Genomic DNA, 20,470 nt, shown 5'->3' on the forward strand with positions numbered 1-20,470 from the left:
AGCTTGTCACACCTTACCCCTCTGTAAGGCATAACATGATCTTGTAGAATACCTAATGAACTACCGAACTTCACCTACCGATAACTCATTAAGTACCCTACAAGGGATTTTAAAACAATTTTCTTACTCTCATAAGTGGTGAGCATTTTCTACTAGGTATTAAAACATTTAATTAGAGTTTGAAAACTAGTTAAAATTTTTGTTCCATTTTATTTTTCCGCAAATTTTATAAAAATTTCGGCAGAGTGACATCTGTATTTTGAGAAAACAGTTCTTCAAATACCTGTAAAAAGTACTTTCAAATATTTATCTCAACAACTTCATCAATTCAACATCCATCCCAACCAATTTCAACGTCATTTCTCAATTTCCAAAATTCAACATCATCAAATAATATAATTCAATTTCATTCAAATTAAAATAAAATATTTCCCTTCATATTTCAATAAAGATAAAACAATTTAGATACATCATTCTAAATATTTACATTAGGAAAAATCCAAACCAAAATTTATTACAAGCTTTATACAACTGCTCATGACCATTTCCTACATTTACATACATTACATACATCAAAATAATTTTTACAATCAGGGTATAAAATATACCCGATAAACTTCAGAGTAGGTAGCTCCTCAATCCTTAGCAGCTCACTCTGCTGCTCCTCTAGTCTCTATATCTGCGATAGCAATAACAGCCATCGCTGAGTACTAGGACTCGGTTGTGCACAACATACTAAAATAACCTTTATGCAAAATTTAAATCATACTTATTCAAAAATTAAACTGAGCATGAAATATAAATTCAAACATGATTTATAAGATTTTAATCCAAGCAATTTCATTTCAAAAGTCTCAAAACAAATTTCATAAAAACACGCAGTTATATCATGCCGTTCGAAACAAATATCATCTCAGTAGCCAGAGGCTAAGGAGAAGTCACAACACAAGGCTAGCTAGCTCAAATATATGAGAACGCATTCTTTTTCTTCTTCTACTGGCACACACCTCAACACTTCAGCTAGTGAGATATTCAAATATATGGTTATGACACTGTGGTTTCAAAACTATCTTAACAATTTACTAAACATTTGATGCCATTTAAAATATATACAATTAAACTTTCAAAAATTTAAATTAAAAGCATAATAAATATTTTAAGATAATGATATCACAATTTGATATTTCAATTCATTCAAAATGATGTGCAGAAGAAAATTTACAGAAATTCTATGTTGTGCTCAAACCTTATACGAGTCGCCTCTTGGCCTTAACTCGACACCTCAGGTTCTTTCCCGATATTCTTTTTCGCTGAAACACACAGTTTCATAGTGTTTCAGTATCATAACTTATCATAAATCCAAAAATAAATTCAAATTTACTTTTACCTAGCTTTAATATGCTAAACTTGGCGTTCTTTAAAATTTGTGTTTTGGGGTTACTATTCACTACACTATTCAAGTCAATTTGTTGACTTTCTAAGGATTAATAGGTATGGAAATTTTAATTGTACTCACATACCACATTTTGGTTACCTAAGTTTTTGCTTTTGGTTGTTTTCTCAAAATTTATGTCTTTTAGGAAAAATTTCAAATTTTTAGTTTTGGTGTCTTATGTTGCACTGTTCCATTGGTCATGTTGCTGTTAGAATTTGGCTAAGTTTTCTTCATAGAAATTTTTCCTTATTGTCTTCATTTTATTCTTCTTTTTTTTGAATCACTCCAATTGGAGTTTTGTAGCTCAAGTTATAGCCATTTGAATCATGGCTGCCGGATTGGCCTAACCCAGATTTTCTGGGCACCAAAACTGGTTGTGGTAGTTTTAGATTACCAAATTTGGGTGGCTAAATGACTTGGTTAAGGGCATAATTTGGGTTTGTGTTCTTCATGAAAGTTTTAGGTTTATATCTCAGCTTTCTATTGGTAAAATTTCAGGTCATTTAGACCTGCCTAGCCCAAATTATGGCCAAATGAACAAATACTATTTATTTGGTCATTTTTGTACAGGGCAGAATACCTATTTCCGGGTTTGGTCAATTTGTTCACTAGGTTTTAGTCACTTTCTGGGCATGATTCCTAAATGAAAAATGTGTCGTTTTGTGTCTAGTTTCATTCCCAATTGGACTCACACCAATTGGGTTAGTAAATTTTCAGTTTTGGTCCCTGAAAGGGACCTTGGTCATACTGCCAGAAAACTGACCACATCCAATCCGAATTTCCATTCAATTCCAACACTTCCAACATACCACAATTGGTCACAAATGACCATTTTTCAACTCAAACTAGGTCAAACACACCATTTGACCAATTCTCTAATTTCTGTCTTCCAAAACCCTAGGTCCAAACCCTAACTCACTACTTTGTTACATTTAATTAATTCCAAACATACAAACTCCATTTCTCAACTCATTCAAGCTTCCTACCAAATTTAATTCAATGGAACTCATCAAACCCTAGTCCCCACATCTTGGCCAAAATTTCCTCTATATCCCTAACATAGTGTTTTTGTTTCATTTACAACAATTTTTAACTTACATCAATTACTTAAACAAGAATTCAAATAAATAATTGAAGAATTTGTCACTAACCTCTTGTGAAGTTTCCCAAAGCTTTAATTTTCCTTTATTTTCCTTCAAATTTCCTTCTCAATAGGCTTGCCAAGATCCAAGAACAAGTTTTATTTAGGAAAATTGTGGGATTTTTGGGGTTGATTCAAGCTTTAAAAGCTTGAAATTAAATAGCTATGGAGGATTTAGTGAGAAAAGGGAGAGAGATGAGAGCCCACGGCAAATGGAAGAAGAAGAAGATAAAAATTTGGCTTTTTAATTTTGTTTTTATTCTTTAATTTGACTTAGTCAATTAGTTAATTAAATTAAAATTAACTATAAAGTCATAGTTGCATCATCATGATGATGTCATTAATTGTTTTAACTTTCATATTTTTCTTTTTCATTTATTTTTTTTTTGGTTCTTTTAATTTAATTCTTGATCTCAAAATTTTCTTTTCTCCAATTTTATTTGACAGTCAGGTCAGGAGTCAGCTCCACGGGTCAATTGACCAATATGCCCCTCACCAGTTTGACCCGATTTGCAAATAATTCAATATTTCTTCTGGATCCCTGACCTAATTATTTGATCAGCTTAACAATTCTTTTTCGTGATTTTCTCTTTTCCACTGTGTTCGCAATAGTCCTAAGGACCGCAGCGTCACATTTTACGGTTCGAAATTTGAGTTTAAATCAACTTCGCAATCCTTCCGGAGAAGGTCACCCATCGCTGTGACTCTCGGCTCATTTAACCTCTTATGTTCTGTTTTTCTTATTTATACTTTACTAATTGACAATAACTAATTATTTGTGTTTAGGGCTTATTTAGTTGTCTTCAGTGTGGTTCTAATCTCCTAAATTATCCGAACCGACACCGGTCACCGAAATAGTGAAATATACTAGACTATACAAATAGGGGTGTTACAATTCTCCTCCCCTTAAATAAATTTCGTCTCAAAATTTTACTTGGTATCAGTCTCTAAACAGTTGTGGGTGCTATCTCCTCATATACTCCTCTCGTTCCCAAGTAGCTTCTTAGCCCAAATGATGGTTCCACAGCACTTTTACCAGTGGTATCTGCTTATTCCGTAGCTGCTTCACCTCATAAGCCAGAATCTCCATGGGTTCTTCCTCATATGTGAGGTCTGGATTCACTTCAATTTCTTCCACTGGTAGTATATGAGATGGGTCTGATCGATACCTCCTCAACATAAACACATGAAAGACATTATATATCTTCTCTAACTCTAGAGGTAGTGCCAAATGATATGCCAAAGGACCCACTCTTTCCAAAACCTCATATGGCCCAATGAAACGAGGACTCAGTTTCCCCTTCCTGCCGAACCTCATAATTCTCTTCCAAGGGGAAACCTTGAGAAATACTTTCTCACCTACTGCATACTCAATATCCCTTCTCTTTAAATCAATATAGGATTACTGACGGTCTGATATAATCTTAAGTCGATCTCTGATCATCCTGATCTTCTCCTTGGTCTGCTGAACAATTTCAAGCCCAATCATCTTTCTTTCACCTACTTCATCTCAACACAGGGCAGTTTTGCACTTTTTGCTATACAAAGCTTCATATAGAGGCATCCCAATGCTTGATTGGTAGCTGTTGTTGTAAGCAAACTCAATCAAAGGCAAATGTGTATCCTAACTACCCTCAAATTCAATCACACAAGCCCGTAGCATGTCCTCCAAGATCTGAATTACCCTTTCAGAATGGCCATCTGTCTGTGGGTGGAATGTCGTACTGAAGTTCAATCTAGTTCCTAGGGCTCTCTGAAGACTACCCCAGAATCTAGAAGCGAACCTAGGATCTCTGTCTGATACGATGGATACTTGCACTCCATGCAGTCTTACTATCTCATCAATGTACAACTTGGCCAATCTTTCTAAACTGTAGTCCATCCGGACTGGCAGAAAATGAACAGACTTGGTTAGTCTATCAACGATGACCCATACTGCATCATGACTCTTCTATGTCCCCGAAAGTCCCATCACAAAATCCATCGTTATTCTCTCTCATTTCCATTCTGGTACCTGTAGTGGATGTAACAACCTCATGGGTACTTGATGCTCTGCCTTCACTTGCTGACAAGTTAGGCATTTGGAAATAAATTCTGCCACATCTCTTTTCATACCCATCCACCAGTAATGCTCCTTTAGCCCTCTATACATTTTTGTGCCACCAGGGTGCATGGCAAAAGGAGACTTATGTGCTTCCTTCAAAATGATCTTCCTCAAATTAACATCATTAGGAACACACATTCTCGCCTCGTGTAACAAAGAGGCCATCATTTCTTACTGAGAATTCTGGTTTCTTGCCCTGTCTGACTTCTTCCAATAGCTTCTGATACTTTTCATCATTCTGAGCAGCCATTTTGATCTGATCAATCAACACTAGCTGTACATGCCATGCAACTGCTATCTGCCCCTCATCATTAATCTCTAAGCTGGCATGTAATGATCTCAACTCATGTACCATAGACAAAGGAGTAACCCATAGACTTGCCATAGTCTTGCGACTTAAGGCATCAGCCACTACATTAGCTTTCCCTGGCTAATAGTCTATCAGAAAATCATAGTCTTTTATCAACTCTAACCATCACCTCTGTCTTAAATTCAACTCTAACCATCACCTCTTATCTTCTGTTTTTCTTATTTATACTTTACTAATTGACAATTACTAATTATTTGTGTTTAGGGCTTATCTAGTTGTCTTAAGTGTGGTTCTAATCTCCTAAATTATCCGAACCGACACCGGTCACCGGAATAGTGAAATATACTAGACTATATAAATAGGGGTGTTACAATTCTCCTCCCCTTAAATAAATTTCGTCTCAAAATTTTACAGTATCGCCTCTAAACAGCCAGGGTGCTATCTCCTCATATCCTCCTCTCGTTCCCAAGTAGCTTCTTAGCCCGAATGATGGTTCCACAGCACTTTTACCAGTGGTATCTGCTTATTCCGTAGCTGCTTCACCTCATAAGCCAGAATCTCTATGGGTTCTTCCTCATATGTGAGGTCTGGATTCACTTCAATTTCTTCCACTGGTAGTATATGAGATGGGTCTGATCGATACCTCCTCAACATAGACACATGGAAGACATTATGTATCTTCTCTAACTCTAGAGGTAGTGCCAAATGATATGCCAAAGGACCCACTCTTTCCAAAACCTCATATGGCCCAATGAAACGAGGACTCAGTTTCCCCTTCCTGCCGAACCTCATAATTCTCTTCCAAGGGGAAACCTTGAGAAATATTTTCTCACCTACTGCATACTCAATATCCCTTCTCTTTAAATCAATATAGGATTACTGACGGTCTGATATAATCTTAAGTCGATCTCTAATCATCCTGATCTTCTCCTTGGTCTACTGAACAATTTCAAGCCCAATCATCTTTCTTTCACCTACTTCATCTCAACACAAGGGAGTTCTGCACTTTCTGCTATACAAAGCTTCATATGGAGGCATCCCAATGCTTGATTGGTAGCTGTTGTTGTAAGCAAACTCAATCAAAGGCAAGTGTGTATCCCAACTACCCTCAAATTCAATCACACAAGCCCGTAGCATGTCCTCCAAGATCTGAATTACCCTTTCAGATTGGCCATCTGTCTGTGGGTGGAATGTCGTACTGAAGTTCAATCTAGTTCCTAGGGCTCTCTGAAGACTACCCCAGAATCTAAAAGTGAACCTAGGATCTCTGTCTGATACGATGGATACTAGCACTCCATGCAGTCTTTCTATCTCATCAATGTATAACTTGGCCAATCTTTCTAAACTGTAGTCCATCCGGACTGGCAGAAAATGAACAGACTTGGTTAGTCTATCAACGATGACCCATACTGCATCATGACTCTTCTATGTCCCCGAAAGTCCCATCACAAAATCCATCGTTATTCTCTCTCATTTCCATTCTGGTACCTGTAGTGGATGTAACAACCTCATGGGTACTTGATGCTCTGCCTTCACTTGCTGACAAGTTAGGCATTTGGAAACAAATTCTGCCACATCTCTTTTCATACCCATCCACCAGTAATGCTCCTTTAGCCCTCTATACATTTTTGTGCCACCAGGGTGCATGGCAAAAGGAGACTTATGTGCTTCCTTCAAAATGATCTTCCTCAAATTAACATCATTAGGAACACACATTCTGCCCTGGTGTAACAGTAGGCCATCATTTCTTACTGAGAATTCTGGTTTCTTGCCCTGCCTGACTTCTTCCAATAGCTTCTGATACTTTTCATCATTCTGAGCAGCCATTTTGATCTGATCAATCAACACTAGCTGTACATGCCATGCAACTGCTATCTGCCCCTCATCATTAATCTCTAAGCTGGCATGTAATGATCTCAACTCATGTACCATAGACAAAGGAGTAACCCATAGACTTGCCATAGTCTTGCGACTTAAGGCATCAGCCACTACATTAGCTTTCCCTGGCTAATAGTCTATCAGAAAATCATAGTCTTTTATCAACTCTAACCATCACCTCTGTCTTAAATTCAACTCTAACCATCACCTCTTATGTTCTGTTTTTCTTATTTATACTTTACTAATTGACAATTACTAATTATTTGTGTTTAGAGCTTATCTAGTTGTCTTAAGTGTGGTTCTAATCTCCTAAATTATCCGAACCGACACCGGTCAACGAAATAGTGAAATATACTAGACTATACAAATAGGGGTGTTACAATTCTCCTCCCCTTAAATAAATTTCGTCTCAAAATTTTACCTGGTATCAGTCTCTAAACAGTTGTGGGTGCTATCTCCTCATATCCTCCTCTCGTTCCCAAGTAGCTTCTTAGCCCGAATGATGGTTCCACAACACTTTTACCAATGGTATCTGCTTATTCCGTAGCTGCTTCACCTCATAAGCCAGAATCTCCATGGGTTCTTCTCATATGTGAGGTCTGGATTCACTTCAATTTCTTCCACTGGTAGTATACGAGATGGGTCTGATCGATACCTCCTCAACATAGACACATGGAAGACATTATGTATCTTCTCTAACTCTAGAGGTAGTGCCAAATGATATGCCAAAGGACCCACTCTTTCCAAAACCTCATATGGCCCAATGAAACGAGGACTCAGTTTTCCCTTCCTGCCGAACCTCATAATTCTCTTCCAAGGGGAAACCTTGAGAAATACTTTCTCACCTACTGCATACTCAATATCCCTTCTCTTTAAATCAATATAGGATTACTGACGGTCTAATATAATCTTAAGTCGATCTCTGATCATCCTGATCTTCTCCTTGGTATGCTGAACAATTTCTAGCCCAATCATCTTTCTTTCACCTACTTCATCTCAAGACAGGGGAGTTCTGCACTTTCTGCTATACAAAGCTTCATATGGAGGCATCCCAATGCTTGATTGGCAGCTGTTGTTGTAAGCAAACTCAATCAAAGGCAAGTGTGTATCCCAACTACCCTCAAATTCAATCACACAAGCCCGTAGCATGTCCTCCAAGATCTGAATTACCCTTTTAGGCGGCCATGCATGCGTGGGTGGAATGTCGTACTGAAGTTCAATCTAGTTCCTAGGGCTCTCTGAAGACTACCCCAGAATCTAGAAGTGAACCTAGGATCTCTGTCTGATACGATGGATACTAGCACTCCATGCAGTCTTACTATCTCATCAATGTACAACTTGGCCAATCTTTCTAAACTGTAGTCCATCCGGACTGGCAGAAAATGAACAGACTTGGTTAGTCTATCAACGATGAACCATACTGCATCATGACGCTTCTATGTCCCCGAAAGTCCCATCACAAAATCCATTGTTATTCTCTCTCATTTCCATTCTGGTACCTGTAGTGGATGTAACAACCTCATGGGTACTTGATGCTCTGCCTTCACTTGCTGACAAGTTAGGCATTTGGAAATAAATTCTGCCACATCTCTTTTCATACCCATCCACCAGTAATGCTCCTTTAGCCCTCTATACATTTTTGTGCCACCAGGGTGCATGGCAAAAGGAGATTTATGTGCTTCCTTCAAAATGATCTTCCTCATATTAACATCATTAGGAACACACATTCTGCCCTGGTGTAACAGTAGGCCATCATTTCTTACTGAGAATTCTGGTTTCTTGCCCTGTCTGACTTCTTCCAATAGCTTCTGATACTTTTCAACATTCTGAGCAACCATTTTGATCGGATCAATCAACACTAGCTGTACATGCCATGCAACTGCTATCTGCCCCTCATCATTAATCTCTAAGCTGGCATGTAATGATCTCAACTCATGTACCATAGACAAAGGAGTAACCCATAGACTTGCCATAGTCTTGCGACTTAAGGCATCAGCCACTACATTAGCTTTCCCTGGCTAATAGTCTATCAGAAAATCATAGTCTTTTATCAACTCTAACCATCACCTCTGTCTTAAATTCAACTCTAACCATCATCTCTTATGTTCTGTTTTTCTTATTTATACTTTACTAATTGACAATTACTAATTATTTGTGTTTAGGGCTTATCTAGTTGTCTTAAGTGTGGTTCTAATCTCCTAAATTATCCGAACCGACATCGGTCACCGGAATAGTGAAATATACTAGACTATACAAATAGGGGTGTTACAATTCTCCTCCCCTTAAATAAATTTCGTCTCAAAATTTTACCTGGTATCAGTCTCTAAACAGTTGTGGGTGCTATCTCCTCATATCCTCCTCTCGTTCCCAAGTAGCTTCTTAGCCCGAATGATGGTTTCACAGCACTTTTACCAGTGGTATCTGCTTATTCCGTAGCTGCTTTACCTCATAAGCTAGAATCTCCATGGGTTCTTCTCATATGTGAGGTCTGGATTCACTTCAATTTCTTCCACTGGTAGTATACGAGATGGGTCTGATCGATACCTCCTCAACATAGACACATGGAAGACATTATGTATCTTCTCTAACTCTAGAGGTAGTGCCAAATGATATGCCAAAGGACCCACTCTTTCCAAAACCTCATATGGCCCAATGAAACGAGGACTCAGTTTTCCCTTCCTGCCGAACCTCATAATTCTCTTCCAAGGGGAAACCTTGAGAAATACTTTCTCACCTACTGCATACTCAATATCCCTTCTCTTTAAATCAATATAGGATTCTTGTGATGCGATATAATCTTAAGTCGATCTCTGATTATCCTGATCTTCTCCTTGGTCTGCTGAACAATTTCAAGCCCAATCATCTTTCTTTCACCTACTTCATCTCAACACAGGGGAGTTCTGCACTTTCTGCTATACAAAGCTTCATATGGAGGCATCCCAATGCTTGATTGGTAGCTGTTGTTGTAAGCAAACTCAATCAAAGGCAAGTGTGTATCCCAACTACCCTCAAATTCAATCACACAAGCCCGTAACATGTCCTCTAAGATCTGAATTACCCTTTCAGACTGGCCATCTGTCTGTGGGTGGAATGTCGTGCTGAAGTTCAATCTAGTTCCTAGGGCTCTCTGAAGACTACCCCAGAATCTAGAAGTGAACCTAGGATCTCTGTCTGATACGATGGATACTAGCACTCCATGCAGTCTTACTATCTCATCAATGTACAACTTGGCCAATCTTTCTAAACTATAGTCCATCCGGACTGGTAGAAAATGAACAGACTTGGTTAGTCTATCAATGATGACCCATACTGCATCATGACTCTTCTATGTCCCCGAAAGTCCCATCACAAAATCCATCGTTATTCTCTCTCATTTCCATTCTGGTACCTGTAGTGGATGTAACAACCTCATGGGTATTTGATGCTCTACCTTCACTTGCTGACAAGTTAGGCATTTGGAAACAAATTGTGCCACATCTCTTTTCATACCCATCCACCAGTAATGCTCCTTCAGCCCTCTATACATTTTTGTGCCACCAGGGTGCATGGCAAAAGGAGACTTATGTGCTTCCTTCAAAATGATCTTCCTCAAATTAACATCATTAGGAACACACATTCTGCCCTGGTGTAACAGTAGGCCATCATTTCTTACTGAGAATTCTGGTTTCTTGACCTATCTGACTTCTTGCAATAGCTTCTGATACTTTTCATCATTCTGAGCAGCTATTTTGATTTGATCAATCAACACTGGCTGTACATGCCATGCAACTGCTATCTGCCTCTCATCATTAATCTCTAAGCTGGCATGTAATGATCTCAACTCATGTACCATAGACAAAGGAGTAACCCATAGACTTGCCATAGTCTTGCGACTTAAGGCGTCAGCCACTACATTAGCTTTCCCTGGCTAATAGTCTATCAGACAATCATAGTCTTTTATCAACTTTAACCATCACCTCTGTCTTAAATTCAACTCCTTCTGAGTGTCCAGATACTTTAAACTCTTATGATCTGTGTAGATGTAGCACTTCTCCCCATACAATTAATGTCTCCAGATCTTAAGAGTGAACACAATAGCTGCAAGCTCCAAGTCATGTGTTGGATAATTCCTCTCATATGGTTTCTGTTGGCGTAATGCATAGGCAATGACATTTCGATCTTGCATCAATACACAGCCTAACCCATTGTGAAAAGCGTCACTGTAAACTGTGTATTCTTTACTCGGAGTAGGTAAAGTCAGGACTGGAGCCTCAGTCAAACATCTCTTTAATTCATCAAAACTCTGTTGGCATTTATCCGTCCACTGAAATTTCACATCTTTTCGAAGTAGCTTAGTCAATGGAGATGCCAACATGGAGAATCCTTTCACAAATCGAAGGTAATATCCAGCAAAACCTAGAAAATTGCGAATCTCCGTGATATTTCTGGGTGGCCTCCAATTAAGGACAACTTCTATCTTACATGGATCTACCTTGATGCCCTCTACTGATACTACATGGCCCAAGAAGGATATTTCCTTCAGCCAAAATTTACACTTCGATAATTTGGCATATAGTTGTTTATCCCTCAAAGTCTGCAGTACAATCCGCAGATGTCTATCATGCTATTCTACACTCCTCGAATAGACCAATATATCATCTATGAATACCACAACAAACTGGTCAAGGTATGATCTGAAGATAGTGTTCATCAGATCCATAAAAGCAGCCAGAGCATTAGTTAGCCCGAATGGCATGACCAAGAACTCATAATGGCCATAACGGGTTCTAAAGATAGTTTTAGGAATACTTTGCTCTTGTACTTTCAACTGGTAATAACCTTATCTCAGGTCAATTTTGGAGAACACACCTGCATCCCTTAACTGATCAAACAAGTCATCAATGCGGGGGCAATGGATATCTATTCTTTATTGTCACCTTATTCAACTGCCAATAGTCAATACATAAGCGGAGAGTGCCATCCTTCTTCTTAACAAACAACACTGGTGCTCCCCAAGGTGACACACTAGGGCGGATAAAGCCCTTGTCAAGCAGCTCTTGCAACTGCACTTTCAACTCTTTCAATTCTACAGGTGCCATTCTATATGATGTTATGGAGATTGGATCCACACCAGGCATAACATCAATTTCAAACTGCACCTCTCTTTTTGGAGGTAATCTTGGCAATTCATCAAGAAACACATCCGGAAAATCACATACTGTAGGGATGTCCCTTAGTGCTGGGATCCCCACTTGGGTGTCTATCACATGTGCTAAGTATGCTTCACACCCCTTTCTGATCATCCTTCTGGCTAGTGCAGCTAAAATGATGTTTGATGGCAATAATTGCCTCTCCCCATGTATTACCACATCACTGTATAGAGGGAGACCAAAAGTTACTATCTTCGATCTATACTCAATCATAGCATGATGCCTGTCCATGCCCAAGATAATATCATAATCTCTGAAGGGCATTTCAATCAAATCTGACAGAAAAAACATGTCTTTGGATCACTAAAGGACAGTCTCTATAGATTCTGTTGACCCGAACCTCTTGTCCTAACGGACTAGTTACTAGCACTTCAAAACCCATTTGGAGACACGAAACAGCAAGTGAACTAACTATGCTAGCACTAACATATGAGTGGGTTGAACCCGGATCAAACAATACAAATACTTCTTAATCAGAGATAGAGAATGTACCGACCACATTGGAAGTCTCATCCTCTTCTCGCTGTCTCATCGTATAAACTCTAGTTGAAGCACTTCCATGTGCTGACTGACCAATAGTACCTTGACTACCAGAAGCAGTGCCTCTACCTCTGCCTCTTCCTCTGCCAACTGGTTGTGAACCTCTAGGAGCAGGACTCTGAATAGATCCTTTTGCAGTCATAGGAGCTGGACCAAATCTAAGAGCACTAGTGCAATCTTTTGCAATATGACCCTTGCCTCCACAGTTAAAACAGGCTCATGTTGCCCAATAGCATTCTCCCCCATGAATCTTGCCACAATTCTCACAGGGGCAGGGAGGTTGTGAACCCCTGCTCAACTATTGACTAGACCTAGGGGGTCTCTGTCCAGAGAATCTACCCCTTCCAAACCTTCCACCTCGACCTCTGCTAGGTCCACCAAATTTCTTCCTCTTCCTAGAAGTACCACTAAGACTTGGCTCTACTAACTTTTCCCCCTTGTCTTTCTCTGATTTTTCAGCTTTTTCTGATTTTTCTTTTGCTAGGGTAGCTTCTGATTCAATTCTTTCCAACTCAAGTGCCTGAGAGATGAGCTCTGAGAAATTACTATGTCTGAATCCCATAACTTGCATCCATAGGCTGGGCTTCAAACCCGTCTCAAATCTTTTGCACCTTTCCTTGCTGGTAGAAAGGAGACTCCCAGCATAGTGGCTTAAGCGGGAGAACTCCCTCTCATATTCTGCCACTATTCTATTACCTTGCTTTAAACTAAGAAATTCTTGTAGTTTCTGATCTACATATGCATCTAGGACATATTTCTGTCTAAATTCTCTAATAAAATCTTCCCAGGTCAGTACTGTTGGTTCAGCCAAGCTGTGGAGGATAGTCTTCCACCAATCATATGTATCCCCTTATAGTAGTGACATGGAGTATTCAAATTTCAACTCATCTGGGCAGTGCAGCTTCTTGAATACTCTGTCCATTCTCTCTAGCCACTGCTCTACCTCTAAAGGGTCTACTATACTTTTAAATTTCATAGCCCCATACTTTAACAGCTTGTCATACTGTCTGGCTAGAGGTTGTGGTTGTATCATAAGTGTCTGGGGTGGAGCTTGAGCCGGCATACCCCCAACCATTTGTTGAAACATTGCCGCCATCTACTGTGTGAACTGTGCAGGAAACTGCGGCATTTGTGGGGCTGGTGCCACTGACCCACTAACATTCTGTAGAGCTGGGGCTTCCCCTTGCGCCTCAACTTCAACAGATTGCTCAACTGAGCGATCCTCTTCTTCCATAATAGTCTGGAGTAGGATATCTCCTGAACAAGTAACACATGGAGATTTCCCCTAAATTGTCTTAAGTGTGGTTCTAATCCCCTAAATTATCCGAGCCGACACCGGTCACTGGAATAGTAAAATATACCAGACTATACAAATAGGAGTGTTACAAAGCTACAGTGTAAATTTAATAGATTTCTCTTCATTAAATTGTTTCTTATTGTGTCTTCTTTAATTTCCATTTTGAATCACTCCATTTGGAGTTGTATAGCTCAAGTTATGGTCAATTAACCATAACTAGGTCAAATCTAAGTTTTACTTTCCTTTTTAGGCATTTTCGATTCTGATTTTACTAATTTATTTGGACTATTTGTAATCACATTGAGATCTAGTATTCTTAATAAGTATTATTGCCCTATGTCTTAGAGACAATCAAAAATTTTGCTTACCATCTTTCAAGTCTTATAGAATTCTTTATAGATAAATTGTTAACTTGGACTCAAAGGACCTATATTGGCATGGTCCTCAATTAGGTCAATGGTTTTGACCTTAAATTCTGACCTTATACATTTATAATTTGAGGAAGTTGTCTAAAACAATGTTTTAGGTCTCTTTCTTAGCTTTCCAGATTGGTATGATTCATTTAAATTGGACACTTCTGATGGGAGATATGCTTATTTGAATTTTTCGGATTTTACGATCAAATGTGCTAATTCCATATTTAGTGTGCCAACTTAATCAAGTTAATTAACCTAGTTCCCTTGATTTTTGGGTTTTGGTCAAATTACCAATATTGTAGATCTATGTCTTATTGAAATTTTGGGACTAATTTCATGTCATTTGGAGTTCTATGGACCAAGTTATGGTCATTTTACTAATGCTGGTCAAGTTGCACTTATATTGCAAAGTTTAGGTCATTTTTAGGTCAAAGTCAATTCGGCCAGTTTTTATAACCCAAATTGTGCAAGCATTTTGACTTGGTTCTGATCATTTCTGGGATTTGGTGTCTTCATAAGAGTTGTAGCTATATGTCTAAGCTTTCCATGGTATAAATTTCAGGTCATTTGGACCTGTTTTGAGTGAGTTATGGCCAAAATATTGACTGCTATTCAATTGGTCAATTTTCAGGTTTGCAAAGTCACCAATCCAGATTTGGTCAATCTTCATGTCACTTTTCGGACAAAATTTAGGTAGGCTTCCAACATGAAAGTTGGCACATTTTGTGCCTAGTTTCACCTCCAATTGGCCTCATACCAATTGGAGTTACACAAGTCCATTTACCTAAAACACATACTGCCCATTTACATGTCTCTCAAACACCAATCCACATACACATTAACCTTGTTATAAGTTAACTTCTCTACCAAATTCTGAACTGGTACTAAACCATAACCACTCAACACATCACATTTAGGTCAACTTGGGCAGAATATAACAATTCACAATACATCGATTACAACTCAGAATTTTAAAGTTCAATTTCAACAATACCTACACATGAATAACTCCCATTAACACATCTAATTTTCCATCAATATTTACATATACATTCTGCCATCCTTGGTACCATAATTCACTAAACTATTTCATGAATTTAAACACTCTACCATGCATCACAAGGCTGCCCAATTTACACATATACTTCAATCTCCCATATTGACTTCCTAACCTCCCTTTTAATGCACAATTCACACATACACATGGTAATCAAGCTCTTATACATTTAAGCACTTCATTTAACCTCATTACCCATCAAATACAAGTGAAAATACATCAAGTTTCCTCAGCAATCATGGCTGCCAAAATGAAACACCCCCATAACTCATCAATTCCTTCAATTTCTTCAACAAATCAATTCACCACAACACCCACACAGACTTTAATGAAGCAAAAATGGAAAACAAGCACTTACCTATCTTTGAAGCTTGTTAAATCTTCTTCAAATCTCTCCCTTTTTGCTCCCAAAATGCTACCCAAGGTGTGTACTCCAACTTTAATGAAGAAGACTTGATGTTTGGATGGCTTGATCTTGAGTGGATGAAGCTCCACACATGGACGGCAATGGAGTTTTGGGAGGGATTTCCAATTCGGCTTAGTGAAGAAAGAAGAAGAAGAATAGAAAATGAGATAGTGGACTTGTTCACATTTGTCCATATATTCTCCTTTAGTGCCCCACTAACCCATATTAACATTTTAATAATCCAAAGTTTCATAATTCAAATTAATCCCCCACATTTTCCCTAATTTCTCATTATTTATTCTATATATTTGACTTCTAATTTTTATGGAATTTTCAAAATTTAACACTACTAATTTTTCGTAGAAATTTAGGTCAAAAGTCAACTCTAGGTGTCAATTAACCAAAATGCCCCTCCTCGGGTTGTATTCCCGATTTTTTGGTAATACCGATTTTTATTGGTTTCTCGATTTTTCATTTTTCTTTGTACTAATTAATTAATTAATTTTTCTTTAACATTTCTAATGTCATTTATACCTCAATAGATGTTTATTTAAGTCTTAAAAATATTTTTCAGGGTTTCTCGCGGTCCAGGGCTAGTCAACGGTCTTCGTTGCAACTTCCCGGTGCGGTCACCCATCGCTACGAGTTTGGCTCATTTAACTTAGTCACATTTCATTGCTCTTATTTTTCCTTTGTTTTTTTTTTTTTTTGTATTTTTCTCTATTGTATTTCATTATTTCATGTCTCCTCACTAACATTTAGGTGTAGTTTCGAGCATCCTAGCTGTCCGGACAGACACTGGTCACCAGAACAGTAGAACGCATTACCGAATATAGGGGTGTTACAATTCTCCCCCCCTTAAAATAAATTTCATCTCGAAATTTTACCTGATTTTAGTCTCTGAACAACTGTGGGTGCTGCCTCCACATATTCTCCTCTCATTCCTAAGTAACTTCCTGGCCTGAATGATGGTCCATAACACCTTAACCAAATGTATATATTTATTTCTCAGCTGCTTCACCTCATGTACTAAGATCTTTATGAGTTTCCCCATCATACATTGAATTTAAATTCATTCCACCTTTTTAGAGGTAAGCAATTTTGTGTGCTAATGAATCCACTCTTTCTAGGACCTTGTGTGATCCTATGGAGTGAGAACTTAGTTTTTCTCTTTTTTATACAATCATTTAATCTTCTTTCCTTAAGTTTGTGTAAGACTTTTAACAATCTAATACAACATTTAATTTGTTCGTATAACACTAATGTTCTCTTACTATCGTTCTGTCTAATATTTCAATCCATGTTTCCTTATTGAATGACCATTGTGGTCATGTTAAAATTATTTATTTAATCACTGGTCCTCTAACCATTCTAGTCAACAATCTTACTCATATTCGTAACATTTCTTTGTTATATTTGAACTAACTGTTCAAATTTTTACTTCCACAACTCTTTTATCTCTCAATATTCTATAACTTACTTCCTTTTGTACTAAACTATAACCTTTCAATATTCTAACTTTTGAGTTTTAAATCCCTAAGTAGGATTTCTAAACTCATTTCCAACAATAAAATTCTGTCATGGCATAACTATACCAAAACAGATGCCGTTGGCAACTATTCTCATCTTGGTGTACTATCGAGTAGTATGTAGCTCTACACAATAATCTCAAGTTAGTACTGTAATCTGCAACTTACAGTGCAAACATCAAGAACATTGCATAGTTACTATGATACATTCTAATAGATCAAAATTTCCTATATCTTATCTTTCTTGAGTCCACTTATATCCTAAACTTATTCTGATTACAATATCCATTAATAATTACTAACTGTAATATCGTTACCCTCATCTAGAGCAAGTCTATTACTGCAACTTACTTTTAGGTCCTCTTGCCTTACATTAAGTAGGCTTGCCAATTAGCTTTATAATTTATGGTGTGTTAGAAAATACTTTTAGCTGAAAATTCTTTCAAAATTAATGTCAATCATACTTGTTATCGTAGTTTTTATCCTAAAGGACTAGTCACTAATGCATCAAAATTTATTCCTCTGTAAAGGAATAGCAACAGAACATATAATTCTAATACTAACATACAAATAAGTAGTGCTGGGATCAAAGAATAACTTTTTTTTTTCTAAATTAAGGACTTACCAGCAGCTACATCCGAAGCTTCTGCTCTTTCTCCTTGGTGCATAATGGACGCTCTGACTAGTGCGCTACTATATTCGGGTTAATTCACTGTGCTATGGTTATGGTTGTGAGAAATATCAACTTTATTTTTATCTTGATCTCTACTGACTATCTGTGAACTTTGGAGAGCAGATCGAGGTGCTCTAGTACAATCTCTAGGGAAATATCCATGTTCACCACAATTGTAGCAGGCTCCAGTGGCTTTACGATAAACACCCCCATGTAGTTTGCCATAAGAGTTGCAGATGCAAGGAGGATATGAACTTCTAGTTGTTCGACGACTGGACCTTGGTGGCCTCTGCCCTGAAGATCCATCTCTATCAGATCCATAACCACTAGGCTCTCCAGTGTTCTTCCTTTTTCCCAATTTACTATTTCATCTCTGACTCATAGGTCTCTCCCTTTTCTTTATTTCATGCTGCCCTTCTAGGGGTTGGGTTGGTACTTGGACTTCGGCTGACAAATTATCAGCCATTTGTTGAAAGAAAGTAGCCATTTGTTGGGCCATTTGTGCAGTAATTTGTACCAGTAAAACTGGTATAGTTGATCCTTTGACACTCTGCGGAGCTGGAGCCTCACCTTGTGCTCTGCCATCATAGACTGTTCGATTGTCTCATTCTTCTCTTCCATATCTTTTCATAGGATTTTCTATTTCCTGTACAACCACCACAAGGAGATTTCTCTCCATTAGTTCATATTTATGATGTAAATGTACTGTATGCATCAAACCATGACATTGAGCAGTTGTACTATGAAGGAAAAATATTCAAATTATAGGTCAAAACAGAATTTAAAAACTTGCTCTGATACCACTAAACATGTCACACCCTATGCCTCTGTAAGATGTAACATGATCCCGTAGTACACCTAATGAATTACCGTACTTCGCGTACTAGTAATCCATTAAATACACTACAAGGGATTTTAAACAATTTCTTACTTCTTTTTAACGTGGTGAGCACTTTTGACAGGTGTTAAAACTTTTTAATCGAAGTTAAATCACACATTAGGTCTTGAAATAGCCACAAATTTTATAAAAATTTCAACAGAGTGCCGTCTATATTTTGAGCAAAACAGTTTTTCAAAAACCTGTAGAAAACACTTCCAATATATTTATTTCAGTCCCAAACTCCAATATGGCTCAACACAAATCAATTTTCTCAAACATAAGTCAAACTCAATTCAACATCACTTTCTGTAGTTTCAAAAATAGAATGCAAAATGACTAAGTATTTTAAAACTGATATAAGAAAATTATAGTACAACATTTTTATAGGCCAAAATAATTTACAACTTTATTTTATAACTGCTCAAGACCAACTACAATATATACATACAATTCACATACATTACAATAATATTTACAAGGAAGTGGTATACTCAATATACTCGACAAAATCCCAAAGCGAAGTTACAAGCAGCCTACTCTGCTGCTTTATCTGTCCGTCTACCTGCGACAGCAATGAAAAAGCTATCACTGAGTAAAATTTACTCAGTGGTGCACAATAAAAATTTAAAATGTAGTATATAAAACATTTATTGACAATTCAGAATTCAAATGATTCACAATTTCATGTCACAATTTTCAAAGCTCATATAACACAAATTTGATCAAACAATTTAATAAAATAGTGTTGCCAATCAATAACACAACTTAGGTCATGACACAAATTTTCCGAACATGCCATGTTGTACACCACGACAAGGGAAACTCACCCCACTAATCGAAATCAATGAGGGAGGTGGCTAGCTAGCTAATGAGTACTCATCCAAACTCACCTCAGACTGGCAAGCCAGAGAGGGAGGAAAATAATCAAATATCAAACTCAACCCCACAAGTGGAGGAGGAACAGAGTAAGGGACTACCATGCCAAGTGTGAATCAAAAACAATTTCAAATCATATTATTCAAATATTTCATGCAAAACATAATCAATTTCCAAAGTCAATTTTTATTCACAAAGTGGCAACACAGTAGTTATCGAAACCCATAATTAACACAATGCATACTAATCAAGTTTTCAATGGGAAAACGATAATTTAAAGTTATTGTGTACAAACAAAATTTAAAACTATAATGTTCAATTGTAATTCAGGCAACAATCAAACAAACCTTATTTTCAAATTTCCATTTCTAAAATAGACAATAAACTTTTCTCAAATAAATTTTCCCAAGTCTTAAACTCACAACTCATTTTTCCAAATAAATTTTCTAGTAAAAGCAGTGAATATAAAAAGTATTGTGCACAGACCTGATTTGAGTCGCCTCTAGGCCTTGACTCAATGTTTCTTATGCTTCTCAATATCCTTTTCAACTGAAACACACAATTTAAAGTGTTTCAATACTCAATTAACTTGTTTCTAACAATAAGATCCAATATCTAAATTTTCTTGGTACTATTCCCTTCAATTTATTTCATTAGTCAAACTAAAATGTTGACCATTAATACACACTAGGTGAATTAATTTTAATGTTCCCAATTTGTCATATTTTATAGTTTTTAA

Source organism: Hevea brasiliensis, chromosome 11, assembly GCF_030052815.1.
Source record: "Hevea brasiliensis isolate MT/VB/25A 57/8 chromosome 11, ASM3005281v1, whole genome shotgun sequence".
In the NCBI taxonomy this organism is placed as follows: domain Eukaryota; kingdom Viridiplantae; phylum Streptophyta; class Magnoliopsida; order Malpighiales; family Euphorbiaceae; genus Hevea; species Hevea brasiliensis.